At 44.1% G+C, this 27,982-nt stretch overlaps 1 protein-coding gene, 1 long non-coding RNA gene, 1 other non-coding gene and 1 pseudogene across 4 annotated transcripts in view; 1 reads left to right on the plus strand and 3 right to left on the minus strand.

Moving 5' to 3' along the window:
* Positions 1-27,982, minus strand: part of LOC141178593 (uncharacterized) — a 328,452-nt gene that overhangs the window by 269,578 nt on the left and 30,892 nt on the right. The window lies entirely within an intron of this gene.
* LOC141178605 (uncharacterized) overlaps positions 1-27,982 on the minus strand; it is a 92,806-nt pseudogene that overhangs the window by 1,968 nt on the left and 62,856 nt on the right.
* Positions 8,590-27,982, plus strand: part of LOC141178606 (uncharacterized) — a 39,146-nt gene continuing 19,753 nt past the window's right edge. For both annotated transcript variants that reach the window (XR_012254841.1, XR_012254842.1), the window contains exon 1: positions 8,590-8,712. This is a non-coding gene — a long non-coding RNA (uncharacterized lncRNA). The remainder of the gene's footprint in view (positions 8,713-27,982) is intronic.
* Positions 19,649-19,767, minus strand: LOC141178734 (U5 spliceosomal RNA). Its single transcript, XR_012254853.1, has one exon. It is a non-coding gene; the product is annotated as a U5 spliceosomal RNA (small nuclear RNA).

Below are 27,982 nucleotides of genomic sequence, written 5' to 3' on the forward strand. Positions count from 1 at the left end.
ACCCAAACCACATTTAGCATCCATGTATTTGACATTACTATAGTGAGAAGAACCCACTTAATTTACAGTGTGTGTCTCCTGGAGCTCAATCTGGGAACTAGTAAAATGGGAAATGTGCAATTTTTACTCTCCAACATCCACTGCATGCTAATTTCCGGAAAGTGCCTGTAGAGTCAAAATTGTCACTACTCCTATAGATTAATTCACTGAAGGTTATAATTTCCAAAATGGAGTCACCTTATGGCGATTTCTGCTGCTCTGGTTTTCAGCAATTTAGTCAAATTAGGGATTCTGTAAATGGTGTGTCCCATCTTGTCTGGGATCTACTCCTGCAAATCTGCTTCTGTCATTAGGCACGGTGTCAAAGATACACAGCCGGAGGGGTCATGCAGATCCACCCATTGTTATCACTTTATCAAGGGTAACGCATCTCCACAGCCTCCAAATCGTAAGAACGATACGCAATTGATCAATGATTGATGGATGAGACTGCAGCTGCTTCCACTACTAGGCCGGTTATTAGGAAACTAACAGCACCAATCATTTATACAGGCCAACTGGACACCCATTACAGGTAGCATATTGCTTTAGGTGAGGTTTACAAAGCAAAAGGTACAGAACTATTAAACTATATATTTAATTCAAAATATAGGCAGTGTTTAAAAAATATACAAGATAACACAAAATGGGAACAAAACAGCAGAATATATACAAATACATAAAAGGTATAAACAAGAAACTTGCTAAACTTGGTCACAGAAATGGCTCAGAACTTAAGAGAAGGGAAGCACTTAGATTTGGAATTGGACAGAACCTCCACAGCGAACTACTGTAGGTCTTCCTAGGTGCTGACAATGATCCAGACCCAGGATTTGCTTTTTATTAGCTCCTAAGTTACGCCCACACACTTCTCCTTTATGAACTCATGTGTGGCTGTTTGTGAGATGTTCTCAGCCTTAAGGATTTTAGGAGAGCAACAACTTAAGATATCTTCACCTCTGAAGATCACAGGCACTAGATATTGATGTCTTATTTTTTTATCAGGATTTTACCTGTACATAAAGATCAAATATAACCTTGTTCGCACCATCTATCAGACCGTTATTCAATTGGAGTGATTCTAGTGCCCCCACCCCCGCCGATGTGAGTTAATGCGTCACATCCGCCCTTCGTTATAACGCTGAAAATCTATATCTCATACATATCGGATCGATACCAACGCCAATATTCCGGTCTGAACCCCGGAGCCGGGTTGGCTACAATCTGTGCTGCATGAATAAAAGTTCTGTGCCTGGGAAAGCACACTTCTCCTCTAGTAAACCCCTCTCCTTTTGGCATGTTTTCTCCTAATATAACTTTCTTGTTTAATTACCTGTACACTACAGGATTCCTATGCTTCAAAAGAAGTTAAAGCATTATCTCTCACTTCCCCATATGTTCTATTGCGAGGTCTTCCAAAAGGAGTTTAATTGATAGCTCTTCTTAGATCTTAAAGCGCACCTGTCAGCGGGATTGTGCTCAGTAAACTACATACACTCTCTGGTGGGCACCATTACACTGATTAATATGATACCTTGGTAGATGAAATCCGTCCTGTGGTTGCTGTGTTATCTTTACTTTCAGTTTGGAGATAATGATATACATGTGCTCCGGGGCGGCCTGTGAAGGGTGCGCTATCTGGTGCTCTGCTTACATATTCATCTGTATGCTCTTATGACAGCTCACTGATCGCTCACTGACCTGCCTCCTATTTTACCTAACCCTGCACTACTACATGCATTATGTAAAATAAGAGGCAAGTCAGTGAAGGCTTAGAGATTGTCACAGTTTCACCCCTCAGTGTGACTGGGATGCAGTTGCTGCCAACTCAACCGTTAAATCTGGTAAAGGGGCGTGCTGAAGCTGTCAGTACTTTGATTGACAGCTCGGCCGTCCAATTTGAGACTGGGAGGTGCTGGCTATCTCGAAGTGTTCATTATCCCAGGTGATTGCCAGTATACTTAACTGGGCTGTTTCTCCTAGACCTCTGCCAGATGTACATTCAGCTTGGGTGAGGTTTGTCTCTGCTCCTTGTGTTCTGTGAATTTATCTTCTGTTGCCTGACCTTGGACCTAATTGTGCTCTGATCCGCTATACTCATGGTATTCTGACCAACGGAACGTTACCTGACCACGCCATTGTCTCTTCCTTCTGTTTAGGATGTATCCTCCTGGCTTCTGACTTCAGACTCCCTCACTATCCTGCTTCACGACTTGGCCATGAAAGGTGACACAGCGTCACATTATGTCTGGCCAAGGTCTAAGAATGTGAAAGCTGACACATTATCTTGTAGTCTCGATTCAGTTTCTCCTCCAGAACCTGCATCCTCCATTATTCCTCACGGTATTGTGGATTCTATGGTAACCTTGAAATTGGAGGAGTAGATCCATAAAGTCCAGTCGTTGGCTCCTTCCGCTACTCCAGGATCTAAATTATTTGTGCCTGTGTACCCAAGATTGCGTGTGTTACAAGAATTTCAGGATTCCATCTTGAGTGGTCATCCTGGGGTTATTGCTGTACAGAAAGCAATTGCTAGATTTTTTGGTGTCTGTGCATGCATAATAATATCAAAGATTTTTGTATCTGTTTGTGAAATTTGCGCCCATGATAAAGTCAGTCATAGCCGGCCGGCTGGGGAATTGAATCCATTGACAATTCCAGAAAGCCAGTGGACTCATCTGTCCATGGATTTCATCACGGATTTTCCTCTGTCTCGTGGGAAAACTGCTATCAGAGCGGTAGTTGACCAATTCAGCAAGCAAGCTAATTTTGTTCCTTTGTCAGGATTACCTAATGCAGAGACACTCTCCAAGTTGTTTTTCTCATATTGTAAGGTTACATGGGATCACTCTTAACATTGTGTCTGATAGGGGAGTACAATTTGTCTCTAAATTCTGGAGAGCTTTTTGTAGTAAACTCAGGATTGACTTATCATTTTCATCTGTTTACCACCCTCAAACCAATGGTCAGACAGACAGGACAAATCAATCTTTGGAATAAGTTTTAAGATGCTTTGTGGCGGCTCAGCAGGAGGTCTTCGTTTTTACACTTGTTGAGTTTCCATTTAACAGCTGAGTGAATCAGTCTACTGGAACCTCACCATTGTTCTGTAATTATGGTTTTCATCCCTATTTTGGTGAATTTTCTAGGATTATTTCTGAATGTCTTGGGGTGGAGGTCACAATACTAAGATTTGGGAATGTCTGAAAGGATGTTCAAAAGAATATTGGGACTGCTCAGATTCGCCAAAAAACAGAAGGCCAATAGAAGACATTCAGTGAGTCCTGTTTTTAAGATCGGGGATAAGGTTTGGTTGTCATAGGAACATTAAACTTAAAGTGCTGAGATCCTAGAGGTGGTCAATCCAGTGGCATTCAGATTAAAGCTTCCTCCATCTCTTCGCATCACTAAAGTCTTTCATAAATCCCTATTAAAGGAGTTTGTCCCTTTGGCATTGTCTCCCTCTTCCCCGCCTCCTCTGGTTTCAGTCGACGGTGGCTTGGAGTATGAGTTTCAGTGAGTTATGGATTCTCATAGGGTCCGAAATTCCCTCCAATACCTCATCCATTGGAAGGAATACGGACCAGAGGAGAGAACGTGGGTCATAGCTTGAGATGTGAAGGCAGATTGGTTAGTCAGGACCTTCCATCTAAAATTTCCTGGGAAGCTTGGGGGTCCGGTGGCCTCCGTTAGAAGAGGGGGTACTGTCACGGTTCTACCACTCAGTGTGTGTGGGATGCAGTTACTGACAACTCGGTCATCCAGTCTGGTGCAGGGTTGTGCTGAGCTGTCAGTGTGTTGATTGACAGCTCAGCTGTCCAATCTGAGACTAAAAGGAACTAGCTATCTTGAAGTGTTCACTATCCCAGGTGATTGCCAGGCTACTTAACTGGGCTGTTTCTGCCAGATGTACATTCAGCTTGTGTGAGGTTTGTCTCTGTGCCTTATGTTTTGTGAATTGATCTTCTGTTGCCTGACCTTGTTCTGATCATCCGTATGTTTAACCCCTTATGCTCTGATTCGCTATCCTCCTGGTATTCTGACGAACAGAACGTTACCTGTCTACTTCTTTCTTTCTTTTGTTTATGATGTACCCTCCTGGCTTTTGACTTCGGACTTGTTACGCTCACGCCCGGGCTGACTGGCGTGAGCGTGATTAGTGATCCCACTGGATCATGAACCGAGGAGTGCCTGGAGGGGCGTGACTAAGTATCAACCCGGTTCGACCAAGGTCGCACGGCACTTCAATCGACTCTGTAAACCAGGGCGGAACCGAGCAGAGGGACCAGGTGCTACTCCAGGTCAGACCCCGGTCACAGCTGTTGACCCACACTGGGGAATGCAGGAACAGGCAGGTTAGGCTGGCATACAGACAGGTGGGTACTGGCAGGCACAGCTGATATGCAGACAGGTGGGTACTGGCAGGTAGGAAAGCAGGCAAAATAGGAACCAGTACAGACTATGATACAGGAACAGAGCCGCAGATGCAGTAGACAAGCAGAGCAGAGCAAAACCCGCAGGTGCGGTAGACAAGCAGAGCAGAGCAAAACCCGCAGGTGCAGTAAACAAGCGGAGCAGAGCAAAACCCGCAGATGCAGTAGACAAGCAGAGCAGAGCAAAACCCGCAGGTGCGGTAAACAAGCAGCGCAGAGCAAAAGCGCAGGTACGGTGGACAAGCAGAGCAGAGCAAAACCGCAGGTGCAGTGGACAAGAAGAGCAGAGCAAAACCACAGGTGCAGTGGACAAGCAGAGGAGAGCAAAACCGCAGGTGCGGTGGACAAGCAGAGCAGAGCAAAGCCGCAGGTGCAGTGGACAAGCAGAGCAGAGCAAAACCGCATGTGCGGTGGATAAGCAGAGCAGAGCAAAACCACAGGTGCGATGGACAAGCAGAGCAGTGCAAAACCCAAAGATGCGGTAGACAAGCAGAGCAGAGCAAAACCCACAGATGCGGTAGACAGGACAGGGCTCTGTTCACATGGAACAGACTGGAAAACAAAAGAAGATAGCTGGAACACAGGAGTAGATACGGAGACAGGGAAACAGAACGAGCAGAACCAGATACACACAAGGTACCTGCAATGAAGTAGCGAGTGGACACAAAACTCACAAACAGAAGTACAGAGACAACGAGTTGGAGTTAGGTGCAGGTTCAGACACTGTAGGAAAAGGGAAGGTGCAGACATAGAGACAAATAGGTAAAGGGCTAGGACACTGTTCAGACAGGATCTGAACCAGGAACAAGATACAGGAAAGAGCCTGGGAACTCAGCCCCCAGGAAGGCGGAAACTGACTAGAAGTCACAGGTAACAGGCCTGGGTATACAGCCCCCAGGGTGGCAGAAACAGGCAAGATACAGGACAAGACCTGGCAACTCAGTTGCACAGAGCACTGGGTGGAGGGGGTTTAAGTATCCAGTGACTCACAGCAATAGGTTGGAGACGCATTAGGAGTGCGCACACTGCAACTATAAGAATCAGAAAGCAACAGCGCCACCGCCCTAAGAAATCAGACAAGAGACATGCAAACAGAAGGCACTGGAGCAAAGTGTGCAGCCTGGACTGATAGATAAGATTGCGGTCTTTCATGGTGGGAGATGGTAAACCATGTAAGCATGCCACCAGGGATGTTACAGGACTCCTTGACTATCCTGTCTCACGGCTTGGCCATGAAAAGTGACTCAGCATCACAGAGATATATCATGGCACAGGGGTAATGCTTTTTTATGTAGTTTATCATAATCCTCCTTGAAGTTAGTCAGTTTTAAAAGAAATTTAAAAGTCAGGATAAAGGGAATCTCTGTTGTTATTGTACAGAAATTCACACTTGGTCCTCACTGCACATTTAATGTTGTAGATCATAAAAATTAAATTTTTCCAGAAACACTGGACCTGGTCTTGTAGGGACCATATGAGCACATTCAGCAGCACAGAAGGGAGAGAATTTAGATTCATCCAATAAGATATCAGGGTTCTAGGAAGCCAACAGCATCACTACCCTCCGCTTTCTCTTACAGGCCCATCATAATATTATTCATCATGTGATTTTCTAACTTGTCAGCAAATTCTATGTACGCTGTCATTTGGCTTTGTAGTTTAAAGATCTGGGCAGGTAAGAATCAGCATCTCCTAATCTCAAAGGGTAGGTGGATCCTTCCGGTTGTAAGTTCTATAGAAAAGGGCTTTCAATGCCCAAAGTCATTTAAACAGTTTTGGATGGAGGAGAATGTTGTGGTCTAGAAGTAAAATGGTGATCACACGATTGTGATACGGCCGGACTACACCACCGATAAAGCAGCCACAGCCGGTGACTGAGATGAATTGGTAACTTCTCTACATTTAGTAGTTACTACTCACCTGGGTAGTCATATGTAGGAATCTCCTCTTTACACCGCTCATCACCCCTCACATATGTCTCTGTAGTATTAATATGGGTCAGATCTTCACCCTGAAACAAATATTGTAAAAGTCACAGACTGATGGAGAAGTCCCATCTATGATCAGCTCTAATCCTGCCATCCCCACCGTTCTCATTACACAAATATAAAATATAATACTGGTGGATAAAACAAGACACAACACAAGACCTTTACAGCCGTCTACACATCATAGGGGAGATCTCATGACACCTTCTCTCCATCTACCTGATGATCCTGAAGAACATTGGGATCTTCTTGTTTACAGTCCAGTGGAAGAAGAGGACGGGGACATCTCTCTGGTGTTGTCCTTTTACTGGATAGATCTGGAGGAAACACATACAGGGACTGAATTCATTCTTTACATACAGATAATTATAGGCCGTGTGTATTTAGTCCCGTCTATTACCTGGTGATGTGAGGGGCTGGGGAACCTCCATCATGACGTCCTTGTACAGATCTTTGTGTTCTTCTAAATACTCCCACTCCTCCATGGAGAAATAGACAGTGACATCCTGACATCTTATAGGAACCTAACACATACAAAGATACAGTCATCCCCCCGATCCCTTCATAGCATTACTGTATAAAGTCCCAGCATTCCCAGCAGTGTCACCTCTCCAGTCAGCAGCTCAATCATCTTGTAGGTGAGTTCTAGGATCTTCTGGTCATTAATGTCCTCATGTATCAGGGGGTGAGGTGGAGGCCCAGTGATTGGGTTCAGGGGTCTTCCCCATCCCTCAGACACAGGGTTCTGACAGCGCTCACTAGAGGTCTTCTTCACTACTGTATAATCCTGGTTATGGAGAGACACATTAATAAATCCTACTACAGACATTTTCAGAGTCCTCACCTCTCCAGTTCTGTCCATCTGTTATTCCCATAGATAAGAATGATGTAATGTGACGCCATCAGAATCTCTCACCTCTCCAGTAAGGCGGAAGAGGATCTCTAGGGTGAGGAGTAATATCCTCTCTGCCATCTTGTCTCTGTCCAAATCCATCTTTGATTTGGACAGATCCGTATTGTAGAGACCTGAATGAGAAGAAGATGAGCCGATGTAACATCATAAAAATCCTGTGTAATAATACAATTACTGGAGATAATAAAAGGAAACATATGAGGAGATATATTATTTTACAGTATTTCGTTTTCTTCTTTACATCTAGTAATAAATCCTATATATTTTAGGCCACAGACAACAAGCAGTTTCTTCCTCGGAGTCTACAGCTGAATCCGTTTTTCACAAGATGGTTATCTGATGGTTTTTCGAGATGGTTGTTTGTTCTCGGCCCCGACCCTTTCACAACTCCTGTCTCCTAAATTAATCGTAAGAGAAACACATAACGAGAACCTGGCTTACACCTCTGGGTTTTTGTAAATGCGGCATTGATAAATGTCCACCATGTAAATATGCCGAACACATGTAATAGATTTAATCACATTAAATAAAACATTTCATTACACAATGTATCACCTGCAGCAGAGAATTTGTAGTATATTGTATTCAGTGTCTGGAGTGTAATGTCAGATATGTTGGCTGCTCCTCCCGTAAATAAGGTAGAGAATTAATGAGCACATAGGAGACCCCACTAATCCCGCGGCCATTAACCCCTCCAACCTTTCCACACATTTCCTAAGAGAACACAATGGTGACTGAAAGAACTTTCGGTTTTGTGGCATTGAAAGAGTAAATAGTTCAGGTGGAGGGGAGATGTCAGAGGGGCATTGCTGAACCGTGAAGCTTCCTGGACACTGAGGGTAAATCCATCGTACCGGAGGGTATAAAGAGAATATGTGGACGGTTATCAGTACTATCTACATTACTGTGCTGGAGCTAGGAGATGAATAATGGCGTTGTGTGAGGACTTCTCTGGGCTTCTGTCCTTCATCCTGCAGTCGTCTGAATGGATCTAATGTGGACGGGAAACAGCTAAGCCGTATTCTGTCCACAGCTGTTACCTCACTGTTCACACCACACAGAGACCCCAAAAGAGTCTCCATGCTGCAGGGGTTAATGCCCCCTGCGCCCAGTAATGGGGTCTCCACATACCTCCACCTGCAGAGCCGCCACCACATATATGGCTGCTCTGTGCGTACAGGACCTGTGATGAGGTCACAGGAGGGGAGGAGTCAGGGGTCACATGATCAGGGGCCTCAGTGGATGCACATTGTGAACTGTGCGGCTCCTGTACAGTGATATCCGGAGTGAAGACGCTACATGGAGACGTCTCCGCAGTCAGTGACATTTCTGGCATTATGTATGTTTTTTGCCTATCCTTCTCTAGAATTTGACGACCCAATTCCTTCTCCCAACCCCAGTAAAGGGTAGAGGGTCATTGCTGGTGTCCATTTGTGTTGCTTTGTGTATGCAAGATAGAAGTTTAGTACAAGGACCTACTTGCATGATTAAGGGTTCAAACGGAGTGAATTCATCCTTTATACTAGTAACATGTGAGAATTTATAAATGACCTGAGCTGGAAATAAGCCAGGCAGGATAGACTCCTAATTGGAAAGGAGCCACGAAGTTCTATAAAGGAAGGAAAAGAGCCTGATCCCATGAGAAAGTGTCTCAATCTAAGGTCATCAGATCAGTCCCAGATTAGAAATGAGTCCTTACCTGAAGCAGAGGGAAAATCTGGGTTGCCAAACAAGGGCATTAATGGACCCAACCTACGTGATATAGATGATGAGATTAAGACTTGATCCCATGTTTTCAAAAAGTGTTGAATGGGTATTGGTAATTGTTTAGTTTGTACATGTATTTAGTCAATCCAAGGTAGAGATGTGAGTATCCAGGGATAGAGGTCCCCTTCCAGTTTCACCCATTACTTATGTTCCTTAGATGTGAACCAGTCCACTGCTCTCATAAGAATCAAAGATTGATCGCAGTTTTTTTTAGATCAGGCATACTAGTACCCACCTTTATTTTCGGAACATCACAATATTTTAAAACATATCCTAGACCTTGACGTTCCCCATACTACCTAATAGCGTTGTCGAGATGGGAGAAAAAGGTCTCAGGAACGCAGACAGGAACGGTCTGGAATATATAAAGAAGTTTTGGCAAAATGTCCATTTTATCACATAAATACAACCAAACCAGGACAAGGGTTTGAATTTATAATTCATTAAATTTTGAAGAGTTTGTTCAAGGACAGTGATATAATCTAAACTATACAGATCATCCATGTTCCCTGGAATTTGTGTACCAAGGTCTTTCTGTCATTTAAAGGGAAAGTTAAAAATTAGCTGTTGTCTTATGTTATTGCTTCTGATTTAGAGTAGTTGACTTTAAAATCGCTTACTTGGCGAAATTCTTTGAATTCCTTTAGTATAGAAGGAAATTAGATAATTGGGTTTGAAAATAGAGCAACAAGTCGTCTGCGTATAGAGCTAGTTTATAGTGATGTGAGTCTATAGTAACTCCACTAATATCTGGATTTTTGTGTAATGCTACCGCGAAATGTTCCATCACCAATGTGTATAGCAGAGGTGATAAGGGACACCCTTGCTTTGTCTCATTTTTAATAGAAAATGTGTCATATAGAAGGCCGTTTACCCTATCGCTTTAGGGTCAGTGTAGAAGGATAGAATTTTAGATAACAAGAAACAGCCTAACCCAATATTTCGTAAGGTGCTCTTCAAGAAAGTCCAGTGCATTCTGTCAAACACTTTTTCAGCGTCCACAGAAACAAGGCACATTGGGAGCCCCTGGTTTTTTTCGCATGTGAAACTAACAATGTTTTATTTGTATTATCTCGCACTTCTCTACCCTTAACGAAGCCAACCTGATCGTTGCTAACAATTGAGGGTAGGTAGTGGGAGAGCCATGGTGCAATTATATTAGAGAATATTTTGACATCTACATTATTTAATGAATTTGGATGAACATTAGGGCAGGCATTTAGTTCTTTTCCAGGCTTTGATAAAACTGTTATGTGAGCCTCAAGTGATTGGGGGGCAAAGGGGAGTCTTCTGAGATATTATTGAACACTAATGGTAATAACAGAGGTGCAAACATGTTATAAAATCTATTATTGAATCCATCTGGCCCAGTGCTCTTCCCGATAGGGAATGATCTAATGGCCTGTCCTATCCATTGTTCAGTGAAAGCTTTGTCTAGTATCTCCTGCTCAGGGGTCTGTAAGGAAGGAACGGCAGTGTCCATAATATATTTGTCAATTTTTGTTTCAAGAAAATGTATATATTTTCCATGAATATTATGTAGTGAGCTATAACAGCATTGAAATGCGTCAGCTATGTCAGTGGGGTTATGAATTTATAGCAGTCGTGCTCCTTTTGTTTTGGATACATACAGCTCTGGCAAAAATTAAGAGACCACTGCAAAATTTTCAGTTTCTCTGATTTTTCTCTTTATAGGTATATTTTTGAGTAAAATGTACATTGTTGTTTTAGTCTATAAACTACTGACAACATGTCTCCGAAATTCAAAGCTAAAAATTTTGTATTTATTTGCAGCAAATGATAAAGTGTCAAAATACTAAAAAAGAAACACAGTGCTTTCAGACCTCAAATTACTCATGTTTTAAATGTGAAATCAATATTTGGTGGACTAACCATGATTTTGAATCACAGCTTTCATTCGTCTTGCCATGCTTTCCAATAGAAAACTGTTCAGTGGTCCCTTAATTTTTGCCAGAGCCGTATGTCCTTTGTATCCGTGGATGTAACTTCCTTGTCAATGAGAGACCACATTTATCTGTGAATTCATACGAGTACCTTCACATGCGATCTTGGCATTTTGTATACGTTTGATCTATTATTTCTTTTTTTCAATCAGATCATTTTTATTTAACAAAAGAAAGACCAACATTTTGTTTTTGTCATATAAACTTTGTGACAAAAAAAATAAAAAGAAAGAAAAAACAGTAAACAATACAAGAACCGGTTTACAATGATATAAATCCCAATATCCCTGTACAGTACAAGGTTTTGGAATAGTAATTTTACATTTGTACATAAATATCTGAATACTTCCTGACGGCTTTTTTTCCCTATTGGGACATCAAAAGAAAAAGAATATATCTAAGAAGGGGCAATTGTGTGGACTGAGACAATTATTATTTGCGGACACCTTAGGTATAAGGATATAAATTCCTGGTTTACTGCAGGGATATGTACAAATGGTCCAGTATAGTATTTCTGAAGCAATACCTGGGGTAATTAACCATTGCTTCCATATGTGTATGGATTTCTTGAGAGCGTTCCTTTAATATAAGATCCACTTTCCAAGCATAGAATGTTATTTATCCTGGATTTTAGTTCTGTTATTGTTGGGGGAGAATTGTCTATCCAATGTAGTGCCAACAACTTTCTGGCTTGGAATAATATTCTTGAGCTAGCTACTGCCATATGGGAGTCTGGATCTACGTCTTCTCCCAGGAGTCCTAGGATACAGATTTTAGGTTCCAACTGAAGTTGTATCCTAGATACAGATAGTACAAGAGCGATCACCATGTTCCATTAGTCGCCAATATTTACACATTCCCACGTCATATGCATCAGGTGGGCGTCCTTTTGACCACATCTAGGACATGTGTCATCCGTTTGTATTTCAATTTTAAATAAAATACTTGGGGATCTATATACCCTATGAATGAGAAGAATTCGGGACAATCTTTGTGACTCTGACAATGAAAGTTTCTGTGTCAAATCCAGTATTTCCCCCATTGCTCCTCAGATAAGGGACCCTCACCCCCCTCCCATGTCTTAACTATCAAAGGATATTTATCCAAATGTAGGGCCAGTAACCGCTTATAAATAATGGATATTAGACCTTTTGTATCCAACGATGTAGTAATGGTATCTATTGGGTGATGTCTATAAATCAGTATGGCGTTTATTTTAGTTGTGTACTATATGCAAAATGTATTTGCAGATATTGATAAAACACCCTATGCGGAAGGTTAAAATCTGCCTTTATTTGTTCAAACCTCTTGAATAATCCATCCCTCAAGAGTTGTGACACCAAACGTATACCCCTATCCTCACACTCACTAACATTTTTTAGTTTATGTAGTTCTGGTAAGTTATAGTTCTGCCATAAAGGAGTATAGCTTGTGTACTTTCCAATTCCCAGAATATTTTTACCCCTATCCCATGCCATATATATATTAACTTTAGTGTACGACATTTTAAGTCATTTTCTCGAGGAGGCCCCATATCTAGTACCGAGAATGGAAGTTTCCACTTGGTTCCTTCCATAAGTAGGTGCCTTGAAATTACACAATATTTTCAAGTACCCATCCATGAAACTACTTTAGCTCCCTTCTAGCGTTAAGCAGGTCTGCATATACCTGGAGGGAAGCAGATCATTTATGTTGTTTGTCAAGGAGATCAATCCGCTCAAGCAAATGGGAGACTTTAGCTGTTCTCTCCTTTTTTTAGCCTTTATCTAAGTTTTATTATTATCCCTCTGAGGACGCATGTGAGTGCTTCCCATTTAAATGGTAAGGCAGTTTCATCATGCTCATATATTTGAAGCAGTCTATAGTCTCAAGAAGGTCTGAGACACAGAGTGAGTCTTTCAGCAGATTATCATTTAGGATCCAACATCTGAAGTCTTGGTGGAGTCCGGCATAGTCAGATTACAATATACAGGAGCATGATCTGACCATACAGCAGTTCCTACCTGAGATGTAGGTTGTAATGTAGGCAAGTGACGGCTAATTAAGAAAAGGACTATACTGCTATGCATATTGTGTAAAGGAGAATAATAGGTATAATCCTTTACGTCTGCATGTAGTATCCTCCATATATCGACCGATTGAGACCGGAGCACGTTTAGCAAAGCTTTTGTTTGTGTTTTAGATTGGTGACACCAGCCCCGGGACGCATCTAAAGAAGGATCCAAGACAAAATTAAAGTCACCTCCAGTGATAAGGTCCTCCGCAAAATATTTTAGTTTGTTTAAGTAATGACGGCATGTCTTAATTTGGTCACAATTAGGGAGATAGAAGTTTTCCAAAGTCAAAATTTTGGAGTGGACGGAGATCTTAACAAACACGAACCTCCTCTTCGTGTCAGACAGTGTTTCTACAATAGTATGCAGCAGTGATCTGTGGCGGCCTATACTCAGCACCTTAGACTTCAAAACATTAATCATCTTGGCATCCCAGAAAAATGCTATCTATTAGTAAACTGAGGTACAGTATATGATCGCCTCTAAAGTGTGACTCCTGAAGAAAGAGAAAATGTACATGCTGTTTATGCCAATGATAAAACACTTGAGCTCCTTTCTCTGGAACATTAAGTCCTCTGACATTTAATGAACAAGTTTTGAGTTGTGCCATATTATATGAAAAAAAGGAGGAATGGAAGAGAGAAAGATTAAGAGAAAAGAGGAAGTATAGACGGTAGATAGTAACGTCTACCTCTCAGTGTCTAAGAAGTATAGATTATGAATATATCAAAACAGTAGGAAATTGTGAAACAAGCAGATCCCAATGCAAGTCCCTAACTGGGGGTTGTCTTTACAGGCGTAAGTCAAACTTTCAGTTCTAGGATTCCTATTAGGTGGAACCATGGAATATAAAGCAAGTAAAGTAATACAGCCTGATATTACAGTAGTATCATGTGAACTCAACTTATATGCTGGTCTAAGATGTTATATGAACTTAGACATTCTATATAGTGGAAGAGTGGCACCTAATGCTCTATTTAGATATATCTAATTATATGCTTAAAGAAATAAGTAAGCATCTGCAAACTGTCTCTCATCAGGGAAGGCAAGATTCATTTCAGGAGCTCATATGATTGGCAGGTTCCTCTCCCATCTGGTTGCATCACCATCAAGTTCCTGATCCACTTAACACCTTCTGCGACGTGCTGGAACTCTCTGTGGCAATGGTGGAGCAGGTGGCCAGTCAGATATAGGGAATGTCCAGGGCATCACAGAAAGGTCTCATGTTGCTTGGATCTTTGAAAATATACAGCTGTAATGGGTACCCCCAGGAGTACATCAGGCCATTTTCCCGGATGGCATCAAGTAGTGGTTTCAATACCCTTCTTTTAGCAAGTGTCATTCAGGATAGATCTGTGAGCTATTATATGCGTTTTCCATTGAAATCACCAGGACCCAACTCCTCTGCTTTCCTCACAATGGCCTCTTTTACAGTGAAAAAATGTATGCGAGAGATAATGTCCCTTGGATGCTCAAGATCTGGGCCATGATTGCCTATTGTACGGTGCGCCTTATAAATCTCCAGCTTCTTATCAATAGGATCACCAAGGATATTATGAATAATGATCGCAGTGTTGGCATAATCGCTTGTGCATTGATGCTTTCAGGTATACCCCTTATCCAGATATTATTGCGATTTTCTTGATCATCAACCATATTAAACACGTGGTTTATTTACTGGCTGTGAAGATCCAGTGTTAGTTTCTGAGCATTATGATGGCCTCTAACTTGGACGACATTATCCTCTAATCTCTGTACCTTGTCAGTAAGCTGTGACAGGATAGAAGCGAGGGGACGTATTTCAGTATTGTATGTAGTCTCCAGCCTCTGAATATATTGCTCCATATCTTCTTTAGTAGGGATAGACGCAATCTGATATACAAATAAGTTATGTTGTTCCCCATATCAGAATAACCTGTGGCTGGGGGGTAAATGTCCCTGTGAAGCAAGCACTGCTCAGCATGGGGGCTTTGGTGAGAGTACAGGGAGACTTGTGGAGCTGTTTTCTTGTGAGGCCTACATTAAGAGAGAAGTTGGTGCAGGACTTACAGTCCGGAGCTGTCTGGCATCATGAGGGTTAAGACTGCTTCTTTTACCACGCTGAGGTGAGGCAGTAATAGCTCCGGAGCAGGAAGATAAGACCTTCCATAAGAAACGCTGCATACCAGACATGCTGACAGAGGTGGAGGACCTCAGATTAACCTCTGATCTCTTCTTTCTTTCCCATATCGAAAGTCATGTTTGAGGCTGTAAATTGCTTATAATTCCCCCAAGAACACGGTCTGAAGAGAGTTCTTTCAGTGTGTGCGTTCTCTTGGTGCTATGTCCATGCCATGTCCTTCCTGTTGATGTACAATACGTCTGAAGGTGGAGTTGATTGGCAGCAGGATTGTGTGATGCAACAATCTTGTGTGATCCTTACGGAAAAGCAAGTTGTGACACCAATGGAACGGCGCCAGAACAGGAAGTGCGTATCAGTGTTTTTATTTTAACAAGGCTAAACATGAGGAATGAGAAGGAGTTGTCCTAGTAGTGGACAACCCCTTTATGAAGATAAAATTTTTGGTTAAAAATGAAAAAGGCTTCTCCCCTGTATGATTTCTCTGGTGTATAACTAAAGCTGATCTTTGGTTAAAACATTTCCCACATTCCAAACATGAAAAATACTTCTCCCCTGTGTGATTTCTCTGGTGTATAACCAAATCTGATTTCCGGCTAAAACATTTCCCACATTCTGATCAGCAAAAAGGCTTCTCCCCTGTGTGAATTCTCTTGTGCTCAACCAAAACTGATTTCTGGCTAAAACATTTTCCACATTCTGAACAGGAAAAAGGCTTCTCCCCTGTATGAGTTCTCTGGTGCTTAACCAAATCTGATTTCTGGTTAAAACATTTCCCACATTCCGTACAGGAAAAAGGCTTCTCCCCTGTGTGAATTCTTTTGTGCGTAACAAAACCTGATTTCCAGCAAAAATATTTTCCACATTCTGAACAGAAAAAAGGCTTCTCCCCTGTGTGAGTTCTCTGGTGTATAACCAAATCTGATTTCCAGCTAAAACATTTTCCACATTCTGAACAGCAAAAAGGTTTCTCCCCTGTGTGAATTCTCTGGTGCTTAACCAACTCTGATTTCTGGTTAAAACATTTCTCACATTCTGAACAGGAAACAGGCTTCTCCCCTGTGTGAGTTCTCTGGTGTATAACCAAATCTGATTTCCAGCTAAAACATTTTCCACATTCTGAACAGGAAAAAGGCTTCTCCCCTGTGTGAGTTCTCTTGTGCTTAACCAAACCTGATTTCCGGCTAAAACATTTTCCACATTCTGAACAGGAAAAAGGCTTCTCCCCTGTGTGAGTTCTCTTGTGTATAACCAAACCTGATTTCCAGCTAAAACATTTTCCACATTCTGAACAGCAAAAAGGCTTCTCCCCTGTGTGAGTTCTCTGGTGTTCAACCAAATCTGATTTCTGGTTAAAACATTTCTCACATTCTGAACAGGAAAAAGGCTTCTCCGCTGTGTGAGTTCTCTTGTGCTCAACCAAAACTGATTTCCGGCTAAAACATTTTCCACATTCTGAACAGCAAAACGGCTTCTCCCCTGTGTGAGTTCTCTGGTGCTCAACCAAATCTGATTTCTGGTTAAAACATTTCTCACATTCTGAACAGGAAAAAGGCTTCTCCCCTGTGTGGGTTCTCTGATGTCTATCAAGATGCGCTTTCTGGAAAAAACATTTCCCACATTCTGAACAGGAAAAAGGCTTTTCCCCAGTGTGAATTCTCTTGTGCGCAACCAAAATTGATTGCCGGCTAAAACATTTTCCACATTCTGAACAGGAAAAAGGCTTCTCCACTGTGTGAGTTATCTGATGTCTGATTAAACTTGATTTCTCTGTAAAACATTTTCCACTTTCTGAACATGAAAATGGCTTCTTTGTTTTAGGAGCAATTTCTTTTTTATTGCTTATTTTGTGACTTTGATTTTCCTTAGTAGTTGGTAATGAATCAGAAGACAGGACCAGTTTCAAAGGATCAGATGACAGATCTTTGCTGTGAAGGGATGATGGGATATCTGGAGTAATAGCATTCTTTTCAGTTGTATCTTGTGTGATCTCAAGATCATCTGGTTTAAAAATTGAAGATGTCAGCTGTCCCTCTGATCTCCTGGTACAGTCATCTGCCAAGGATAAAACCAATTATTATTCATGAATAACATATCCTTAAAATTTATATTGTTGAATATTTTTACTTAAACTCTCTGTAAAAATGTACTTTATGTAAAAGTATCATTATCTACCAAGAAAACATCACAGAAAAAAATCAGCCTTACCAACACCAAATCAGATAACAAATGCATTAGCATTTTAGTGTTGGTTGGGTGTACTGGGGTGTCTGTCCATGTGGGGTGCACTTATATAGTGCTGGGCAGCCTTCCTATCCAGTATGGACATCATCAGTATCCTAAGCCACACACGGTGCATCAAACCTACCTGTGTGACTGGAGTCCTATGCAAGCTTCATCTGTGAGCATCTTTAATACTAGGCAACCACCCCCTCCATGAATTGGTACGATTATTGGTGTTAGTAAGGCTGTATCTTTTTCTGTGATTTTTTTTTTAAATTTTGCCCTATGTTAGCCGTCATTATTCACCAAGACAATAACAGTTCACAGTCTAATAGAAAACCTCATAGGATGAACCAGTGGGTCGTAATGTTCAACTGTTTGTTCAGTCTGCCTCCAAAATATGGAATAAAAAGCCACCAAACAATGTTATGTAGGCAAAAATAATGTCAATAGAAACTTCTACTCATCTCACAAAAAACAAGTCCCCACTCAGGTCCATCATCTGTCAATGGAAAACCAGAGGTTTCCACATTATTAGTGGCTCAAAGGCTTTTGAAAAGCAACATGGCTTCCATAAACCAATCCAGCAATATCCACTCTCCCAAAGTCAAATCTCCCCCTCACTTCTGAGGCTTGCAGTGCGCCCAAACCACATTTAGCATCCATGTATTTGACATTACTATAGTGAGAAGAACCCACTTAATTGATGGTGTATGTCTCCTGGAGCACAATCTGGACACTGTGTGTTGGGTAATGAAATTATATATTTGTAATTTTCACTCTCCAACATCCACTGTGTGCTAATTTCCAGAAAGTGCCTGTGGAGTCAAAATAGTCACTACTCTAATAGATTATTTCACTGAGGCTTATAATTTCCAAAATGGGGTCACTTTATGGGGATTTCTACTGCTCTAGTTTTCTGCATTTTGGTCACATTAGGGCTTCTGCAAATGGTGGGTCCCATCTCCTCTGGGATCTGCTCCTGCGACGTCTGCTTCTGTAACCAGGAGCCACCTTATTCATCCTGCAGGCGGCACTGGTGATGGAGGAGACGTCAGAACCAGAAGCTCTGGGCGGCACAGGCTCTGCGCAGCCACTAAGATTAGGGTGCCTGGGACCTGTAGTATCATCCTGTCTGGCAGTATGAGTGTGTGTGCTGTCCAGCTGGAGTAATCTGCTCCCTGCTTCAGCCATTTGGAAAGCGCCACACCCTACTAAAGCTGGAAGCATATTGCTGGAAGCTGCCAGATACAGCCTTGTTCTCATCTGGTTCAGTCCTCTGTGCTCAGTTCCCGGTTTGTGTATTTGTGTCCTGCTGTGACCTCGGCCCGTTTACTGACTACTCTTGTGTGATTTTGTATTTTCTCTGACCTCCATGTTCTGACCCGGCTATCTGACTATTCTTCTTGCCATCTCACACCACAGAACATTAGGTAACACTGTGGCCCAAGCTTAGGGGGTCTCTGTCTAAGTCCAAATCCATGTAGAGGGGTTAAAAGATGATGAGCAAGGCAAACCCTGGGATCTGGAAAATGGAGTAGATAGTGCCAAGCCTGTTTGTGGTAGCCAACTTTTGAGCTGCCAGGTGACCATGAACAGTTTCCCCAATACATTGTGTCTGCAAACTATCCCAGCAAAATCTGCATTCAAATAGCTAAATGGCGCTCCTTCCCTTCTTAACCTGCCATGTGCCCAGACAGTAGTGTACAACCATATATAGGGTATTGTCAGATTCAAGAGAAGATGGAAAATTATTTGTAAGGTCCATTTGTTTCCTATTATCCTTTGTGAAGAATTCCAACACTTTTCACCACATAAAGTGACACACGTCAGATTTGAAAAATGTCAGAGATAGGTGCTGGGAAAGGACGTTGTTTCTGCGTCCTCTGGAGTCACGACAAACCATTAGTATGGATAAAAATGTAGGTTTATTGTCTACGCGTTTCAGAGACCACCGACTCCTTCCTCAGGACAACCGTACATAACCTCTTTAACAGGTTTAGTGGTTTAATCACATAGCGGGTTTGGGGGAGCAGATGAAGCATTCAGTCAAAGCCCAGAAAATAAATACCCCGATACCACAAACCATTCAGCAGTTTTGCAGACATTCTGTAAAATCAAAGTAAAATTCCCCGTAATCTCTCAATTTGTGTTTAAAAAAAAAAAAATAGAAAAAATATCTTCACAAAACTCAGTTTTGCTCCTCTCCATGGAAATCTTTAGTAAAAGGCAAAAGATTTTTACGTTCTGAAGAGAAGCCAGAGTATTTTTCCATAGATTTGAAAAATGGGCCCAGATAGGAACACAAAACTGGCTGCAGGAAGGGGTTAAATCAGAGTATTTTGGGCACTAACTACTATAGGCAAAACTGTGAGTATAGACAATAACACATCTACTGAAATGACCAATCTCAGCAGTCTCCATCAGTAAGTAGTGAGTAACTAGTGGTGAAACCTCTCTGAGGTAATTAGAGTATGGAGCTCGGTGGCTCTTGGCAATCTAAACTATCGTAAGGGACAATATTTTCTGTCAGATGAGTTTCAAGAAGAAATATTAGACATTCAAAGAGAACTTTTTATAATAGTGCAGAGCTGAGGTGTCTTAAATTTAGCTTAGAGATATATCATGGCACAGGTGTAATGTTTGTTTTTTTTGTTTAGTTTATCACAATCTGGTTTGAAGTTAGTCGGTTTTAAAAGAAACTGAAAAGTCAGGATAAAGGGAAACTCTGTTGTTATTGTACAAAATTCACACTTGGTCTCACTGCACATTTAATGTTGTCGATCATAAAAGTGAAGTTTGGCCAGAAAGACTGGACCTGGTCTTGTAGGGACCATATGAGGACATTCAGCAGCACAGAAGGGAGAGAAGGTAGAGTCATCCAATAAGATATCAGGGTCCTAGGAAACCAACAGCATCATTACCCTCCGCTTTCTCTTACAGACCCATCATTATATTTTTCTTCAAGTGATTTTCTGGCTTTGTGATTTACAGATCTGGGCAGGTAACGTCTCCTAATCACAGGGGGGAGGTGGATCCTCCAGGTTGTAAGTTCTATGGAAAAGGCTTTTAAATGCCCAAAATCATTTGAACAGTTTTTGGTGAAGGAGAATGTTGTGGTCTAGAGGCAAAATGGTGATCACACGATTGTGATATGGCCGGACTACACCACCGATAAAGCAGCCACAGCCGGTGACAGAGAAGAATCTGTGACTTCTCTGCATTTAGTGGTTACTACTCACCTGGGTAGTCATATGTAGGAATCTCCTCTTTACACCGCTCATCACCCCTCACATATGTCTCTGTAGTATTAATATGGGTCAGATTTTCACCCTGAAACAAATATTGTAAAAGTCACAGACAGATGAGAAGTCCCATCTATGAACAGCTCTAATCCTGCCATCTCCACCGTTCTCATTACACAAAAGGAAAACACATAATACTGGTGGATAAAACAAGACTGAGCACAAGACTTTCACAGCCATCTACACATCATAGGGGAGATCTCATGACACCTTCTCTCCATCTACCTGATGATCCTGAGGAACATTGGGGTCTTCTTGTTTACAGTCCTGTGGAAGAAGAGGACGGGGACATCTCTCTGGTGTTGTCCTCTTACTGGATAGATCTGGAAGAAACACATACAGGGACTGAATTTATTCTTTACATACAGATAATTATAGGCTGTGTGTATTTAGTCCTGTCTATTACCTGGTGATGTGAGGGGCTGGGGAACCTCCATCATGACGTCTTTGTACAAATCTTTATGTCCTTCTAAATACTCCCACTCCTCCATGGAGAAATAGACAGTGACATCCTCACATCTTATAGGAACCTGACACATACAATGATATAGTCACCCCCCCGATCCTTCATTGGGTTACTGTATAATATCCCAGTATTCCCAGCACTGTCACCTCTCCAGTCAGCAGCTCAATCATCTTGTAGGTGAGTTCTACGATCTTCCGGTCACTGATGTCCTCATGTATCAGGGGGTGAGATGGAGGCCCTGTGATTGGGCTCAGGGGTCTTCCCCATCCCTCAGACACATGGACCTGACAGCGCTCACTAGAGGTCTTCACTAATATGTAATCCTGGTTATGGAAAGACATATAAATAAATCTCCCTCCAGACATTTCCAGAGTCCTCACCTCTCCAGTTCTGTCCATCTGTTACTCCCATAGATAAGAATGGTGTAATGTGACGTCATCAGAATCTCTCACCTCTCCAGTAAGATGGAAGAGGATCTCTAGGGTGAGTTGTAATATCCTCTCCGCCATCTTGTCTCTATCCAAATCCATCTTTGATGGGTCCATTAGGAAAATTCTCTTAAATAGAAGATCTTCACTGAGAGGATCTAATATTGTAGGGACCTGAATGAGAAGATGATGAGCCTATGTAACATCATAAAAATCCTGCGTCATAATACAATTACTGGAGATAATAAGGGGAAACATATGAGGAGATATATTATTTTACAGTATTTAGTTTTCTTCTTTACATCTACTAATAAAACCTATATATTTTAGGCCACAGACAACAAGCAGTTTCTTCCTCGGAGTCTGTAGCTGAACACATTTCTCAAAGACTCATCTTCCATAAAGCTAATTCTCGTCTCATTTACCGACACTGCAATCAGCATTAGCAATACTGCAGGAGATATTCATTACATGTGACATGAGAAATAACTACTTCATGAGGAGGACAACATCTTCATCTTCTACTATGGCTCTACAAACATATTTAGCCAGAGTTCTTCACTGACTACATCTCCACCGGTCGTCTATATGAATGTTTCCCGTCTTCCCCGGACTGTAATCTTCTATCACATTAGATCTCTTGTGCTTAACCAAACCTGATTTCCGGCTAAAACATTTTCCACATTCTGAACAGGAAAAAGGCATCTCCCCTGTGTGATTTCTCTGATGTTTGATTAAACTTGATTTCTCTGTAAAACATTTTCCACATTCTGAACAAGAAAATGGCTTCTCCTCTGTGTGACTTCTCTGGTGATTAACAAGATTTGATTTCTGGTTAAAAAATTTCCCACACTTGAAACAAAAAAATCTATTTTCTGCTGTGTAAATGATTTTATGTTTAAGGCTATGTGCCCACGATGCAGAAATGCTGCATATTTTTTACGCTTCTCCCTGGCAGGAAAAACGCATGCGTTTTTTACATGCGTTTATCCCGCCGGGTAGAAGCGTTTGTTAAGCGTCTTTGCATGTGTAGCACCCCGAGGACTCGGCTGCTACAGGGGTATTGCACCTCAACCAGAGGTGTGGTATTCCACTCCCGGGTAAGGATGGAGTGTGGAACTGAGCTCAGCTAGTTGCATACACTGAACTCATCCCATTTCCGGGGGACAGAACAACGGTACTCCCACCAGATAGTTGTGCAGGTACGACAGCGTCTGTCCCTGGCTGGAGTGGGAGGGGGGGAGGAACATCCCAGTAGTGTAGGAGCAGTCAGGGGAGGGACTCTGGGCATAGGAAGGAGCCCATTGGGTGCTAGTCACCTGGGCTCGGGTGTCAGAGGGAGTATAAGAGGTGGGCACCATCTTGAGACAGGGTCCTGTTCAGAGGAGAGTCTGTTCAGAGAGAGGAGCTCAGCCAGAGAGGGCTGAGGGGGAGCTGTGGCTCCGTCTGGGCCCAGCTCCAGAGCCAGGCCTGAAGCAGAGAGAGGAAGAAAAGGGAACACAAGGAAAGGCCCAGAGACGCAAGCAGAGGGAACCCTGAGATCCCACGAGTGAACTAAAACGGGTGAAGGGTTGGCAGAGAAGGGTACCGGATCCCAAGCTGGTGGAGGCAAATCATCCTTAGCCAGGAACCGGAGGTCGTGGACAAGTTTTGGCGCGACCCCTCGCCACATCCACCAGGAAGGCACGCCACATAGGGTCAGGAAAACCGGAGAGAGGTTTTGCCCCATAAGGCCCGAGGAAGCCGGACATAGGTGGGTCCCTGGTGAGGACGGCCTGTAGGAAGGACGAGAGGGGAGCTCAGGACCACGCTCTGGAACTGCCTGGGAGTTGGCCGAGTCCCGCACCTGGTGGACGCAGCACGGCTCGGGTGGTCACCCTTGGCCGAAGTGACCGGAGCAACACCTGTGAGTAAAAGCCTTGAAACTGTGACGCGCCCCTGGGCCTGAGTCGCGCAGCGTTGCGCACGCGGGAGCCTACCCGGAGCCGGATCAGATGGGGGTAGTAGTCCCGTGGCGGTGACCCGGTCCGTGCCCAGGGAGTCAGACTAAGTGGCAGTCTATTAGCAGTAGATGGTGGATGACTACGCCACCCGTTGAATGCAGCTTTAGGGCTGCTGCTGCAGGGCAGACCGCTGAGGCCGGTGGTAGGATTGTGCAGCGTGGTAGTATAACCCCCAATGGGAGGGGTATGGCCTCAGGGCAGCCGACGTGGATGATGGGGGTAGCAGGAACCACTCAGAGACGATGCGGTGTAGTTCAGGGTCTTTACTGGTGACAAAGATAGACCCTCCCAGAGGACTTGCAATCCCCTGCCGGTCGGTTTCTGCTGCTGGGTAGGAGTTAGTCCCCACAGCCTCGGACTCCGGGTCCGGTAAGAAATCTTCTCAGTCAGGGCGAGCTCTGCAGCTGCCAGCCCCTGACTCCTTGTAACACTGCTCCCACAGAGCTCCTGATGTTCTGTTCCTATATTTGCTTCTTCTCTCTGTCTCTACTTCTTCTCTACTCACTAACCCTGCCTCAGCCCCAGTTTTATATAGGGGAAGTTCTTCCCCTCCCAGGACTGTGCAGGAGGTGTGGCATGCATAGGATTCCTGACCAAGAGACCTCCCACCTGCTCTCAGACGTAATATCTCTATCACTGTGGCAACCAGACCCCTGGGGTGTCACATTCCCCCCTAGTGAAATTTAGTACTCCGGGACTAAACATATTTTTAGAAAAACATAACAAGGGATAAACAATAATAGTACAATAAGAAAAACATATAAAGATGGTCACGGCGTGTCCGCAACCGGGTGCAGTTTTTGAAGAAAAGCAAGGTGTCCATTTCACCAAAACAGGGAGACGTAACCAGGTTGGGGTCTGTCCTGCCCCGAGTCCTTAACAGTCTTTAGTCCATCCTGGGTTACGCTCCAACTATGTACACAGGATTCCTGGTAAATCCACCAAAGACTCCTATAAACAACTAGAAACACATAATTATACACAAGCAACAAGAAAAACAGGTAACCACAAATAAAACAATTTATACACTTCAAATCCTCCAACGTGCGGGTAACTGGCCTCTAGTGGCCCTAGTGGACCTACGGAGCTGACTGTCTGGCCCTGAACTACAGGGTGTAGGAGCTGTTAAGGGTAAACTGGGCAGCGGTCTACGGGCCCTTTGGCTCACTAGGGATATGGCAGGCTCACTGCAAGCAGAGGGTTGATCCTCCTGGTCTGCTGGTGTGGGGTCTTCTGCCTCCTGGACCGGCTGTTCTTCCAGCTCTACCTGTTGCTCTGTAGGTGCTTGGGATGCTGGTTGGAGGAAGGTGAGTACGGGTACCACAACTGCACTATTGACTTGAGTCCAAGACCGAGGGAAGTCTCCGAGCACAGTACTAACCATATCTTCCCTTTCCTCTATGGGTCGATGGTCTTCTTGTTCCTCTTCAGGGTTCCGTAGCTGTTCAGGACACTTCTTCAGGTGATCCCGGGATACAATGGCTGTGGTCTCCCCTCCGTCTTTACTGATGGTACAGACCTTCGGGTTGTCGTGGCTTGAGGGCAGTACGGTGTACGGGTCCTTCTCCCACTGGTCGTCCAACTTGTGGAGCCGTCTTTTTCTCTTCAAGACCTGCTCTCCGGGTACCAAGGGAACAGCGGGAGCATACTGGTTGTAAGTTTTCTCTTGTCTTTCCCTAGCCTGACAGAGACTTCGCTCCACGCTCTCCTGTACTCTCCGGTACTGCTGCTGCCTCTCTGTGTCCCAGTCTGCTTCTGGTGAAGTGTCCTCGGGTGTCAGGACTCCCATTTCCAGGTCAACAGGTAACTTACCAGGTCTCGCCCTCATTAGGTAAGCCGGGGTACAGTTGGTGGAACCTACCGGGATGTGGTTGTATAGGTCCACCAGATCGGGCAGCTTCTCAGGCCACAGACTGCGTTCTTCCAGGGGCAACGTTTTCAGAAGATCCATTACCACCTGGTTCATTTTCTCACAAAGTCCATTAGTTTGCGGATGATAGGGTGTCGTCCTTATCTTCCGGCAGCCATACAGAGTGCAGAATTCTTGGAAGACCTCCGCTTCAAAGGCAGGTCCCTGGTCTGTCAACACTTGGTCCGGGTACCCGTGTGGACGGCAGAAATGCTGCTGGAAGGCTCTAGCTGCTGTTCGAGCTGTTAAGTCCTTGACGGGGACGACAACCAAGAACCGGGAGTAGTGATCCACGATGGTTAGTGCGTAGACGTAGCCACTTCTGCTTGGGGTCAGTTTTACATGATCCAAGGCTACCAGTTCCAATGGCTGCCGGGTGACGATGGACTGCAGGGGAGTCTTCTGGCTGGCACGGTCCTTCCTTCTTAGGTTGCACGGGCCACAGTCTCTGCACCACCTCTCGATGGTTCCCCTCATGCCTACCCAGTGGAACCGCTCGCGCAGCAGGAACTCCATTTTCTTCCATCCGAAGTGTCCAGCCCCGTCGTGGTATGCCTCCATCACCATGGCTGCGTCTCTTCGTGGCACCACTACTTGCCAGATTAGTTCATGCGTCCGGGAGTTAACCATTCTGCGGCACAACTTCCCCTTGTAAAGGAACAGTCTACTCTTTTCTGCCCACAGTTGCTTGGCTTCCTCCGGAGCGTCTGGGTCAAGGCGAGCCTCTGGCCGAGTCAGCATCTCCTTCACCAGCCGGACGGCAGGGTCACTGTCCTGCGTTTCCGCCCAGTTGTAGTGAGGTAAGGGGTTAAGCGTAGCGCCTTGCTTACTCCTTACCTGATGGGAATACTGGATAGTCCCATGACGGTGAAACGCGGGGAGTTCGACTTCTTCCAGTCCCTCTGGATCTTCTCCTCCGTCCGGTAGATTTGGCATCCTGGACAGGGCGTCCGCGTTGGTATTGGAGCGTCCTGCCCGGTATTTGATTGTGAACTCGTAGTTGGACAGACGGGCCATCCATCTCTGCTCTAGGGCACCGAGTCTGGCTGTGTCCAGGTGTGTCAACGGGTTGTTATCCGTGTACACGATGAACCGGGAAGAAGCGAGGTAGTGCTTAAAGCGTTCGGTGACTGCCCACACCACTGCCAGGAACTCTAGCTTAAATGAGCTGTAATTCTCAGGGTTTCTCTCGGTGGGTCGCAGTTTTCGGCTGGCATAAGCGATGACTCGTTCTTTCCCCTGCTGGATCTGGGACAGCACAGCTCCTAGCTCGATGTTACTTGCGTCGGTGTAGAGGATAAAGGACTGGCTGTAATCCGGGTACGCCAGGATTTCATCCCCCGTGAGGGCCATCTTCAGCTGGCGGAAGGACTCTTCTTCCAACTTCTCCCATCTGAAGGGCGGCTTCTGGTTCTTGGCCTTCCGGGACTGGCCTATCAGGAGGTCCTGCATAGGAGCTGCCTTTTTGGTGAAGCCGGGGATGAATCTGCGGTAATAGCCTACCAACCCAAGGAACTGCCGCACTTCCTTTACACTGGAGGGACTTGGCCATTCCTTAATTGCGGTGATCTTATCAGGGTCGGGAGCCACTCCATCAGCGCTCACCACGTGTCCTTTGGCTTCAGGAGGTGACACTTAGAGGGTTTCACCTTCAGGCCGTAACCTGCCAGGGCTTCGAACACTTCCGCCAGATGTTTCAGGTGGTCCTCATAAGTCTTGGAATATACGATGACATCGTCCAGGTACAACAAGACCGTCTCGAAATTTTTGTGTCCCAGACAGCACTCCATTAATCGTTGGAAGGTTCCTGGTGCGTTACAAAGTCCAAACGGCATACAGGTAAACTCGCTAAGTCCCATCGGGGTGGTGAATGCGGTCTTCTCCCGGTCCGCCTCTGCTACAGGAACCTGCCAGTACCCGCTAGTGAGATCCAAGGTAGAGAAGAAGTTAGCAGATCTTAAAGCAGCCAAAGACTCCTCTATCCTTGGTAAAGGGTACGCATCCTTGTGTGTGATACGGTTGATTTTCCGGTAATCTACACACATCCTCATAGTGTTGTCTTTCTTTTTGACTAAAACTAGTGGGGCTGCCCAGGGGCTACAGCTATCCCGGATTACCCCAGCCTCCTTCATGTCTCTAAGCATCCCCTTGGCGTGTTGGTAATGTGCAGGGGGTACGGGCCGATACCTCTCTTTTATGGGAGGATGATCTCCCGTGGGGATGTGGTGTTCTACCCCCTTGACTCGCCCGAAGTCTAACGGGTGTTTACTAAACACTCTCTCATACTCTTGAACCACCCGGTAGACTCCCTGTTTTTGGTGGGAGGGAGTGGAGTCAGTACCCAAATGTAGTTGCTGACACCAGTCCTCCA

Source organism: Phyllobates terribilis, unplaced genomic scaffold (assembly GCF_046119375.1).
Source record: "Phyllobates terribilis strain yellow unplaced genomic scaffold, ASM4611937v1 Scaffold_29__1_contigs__length_15306474, whole genome shotgun sequence".
Taxonomy (NCBI): Eukaryota; Metazoa; Chordata; class Amphibia; order Anura; family Dendrobatidae; genus Phyllobates; species Phyllobates terribilis.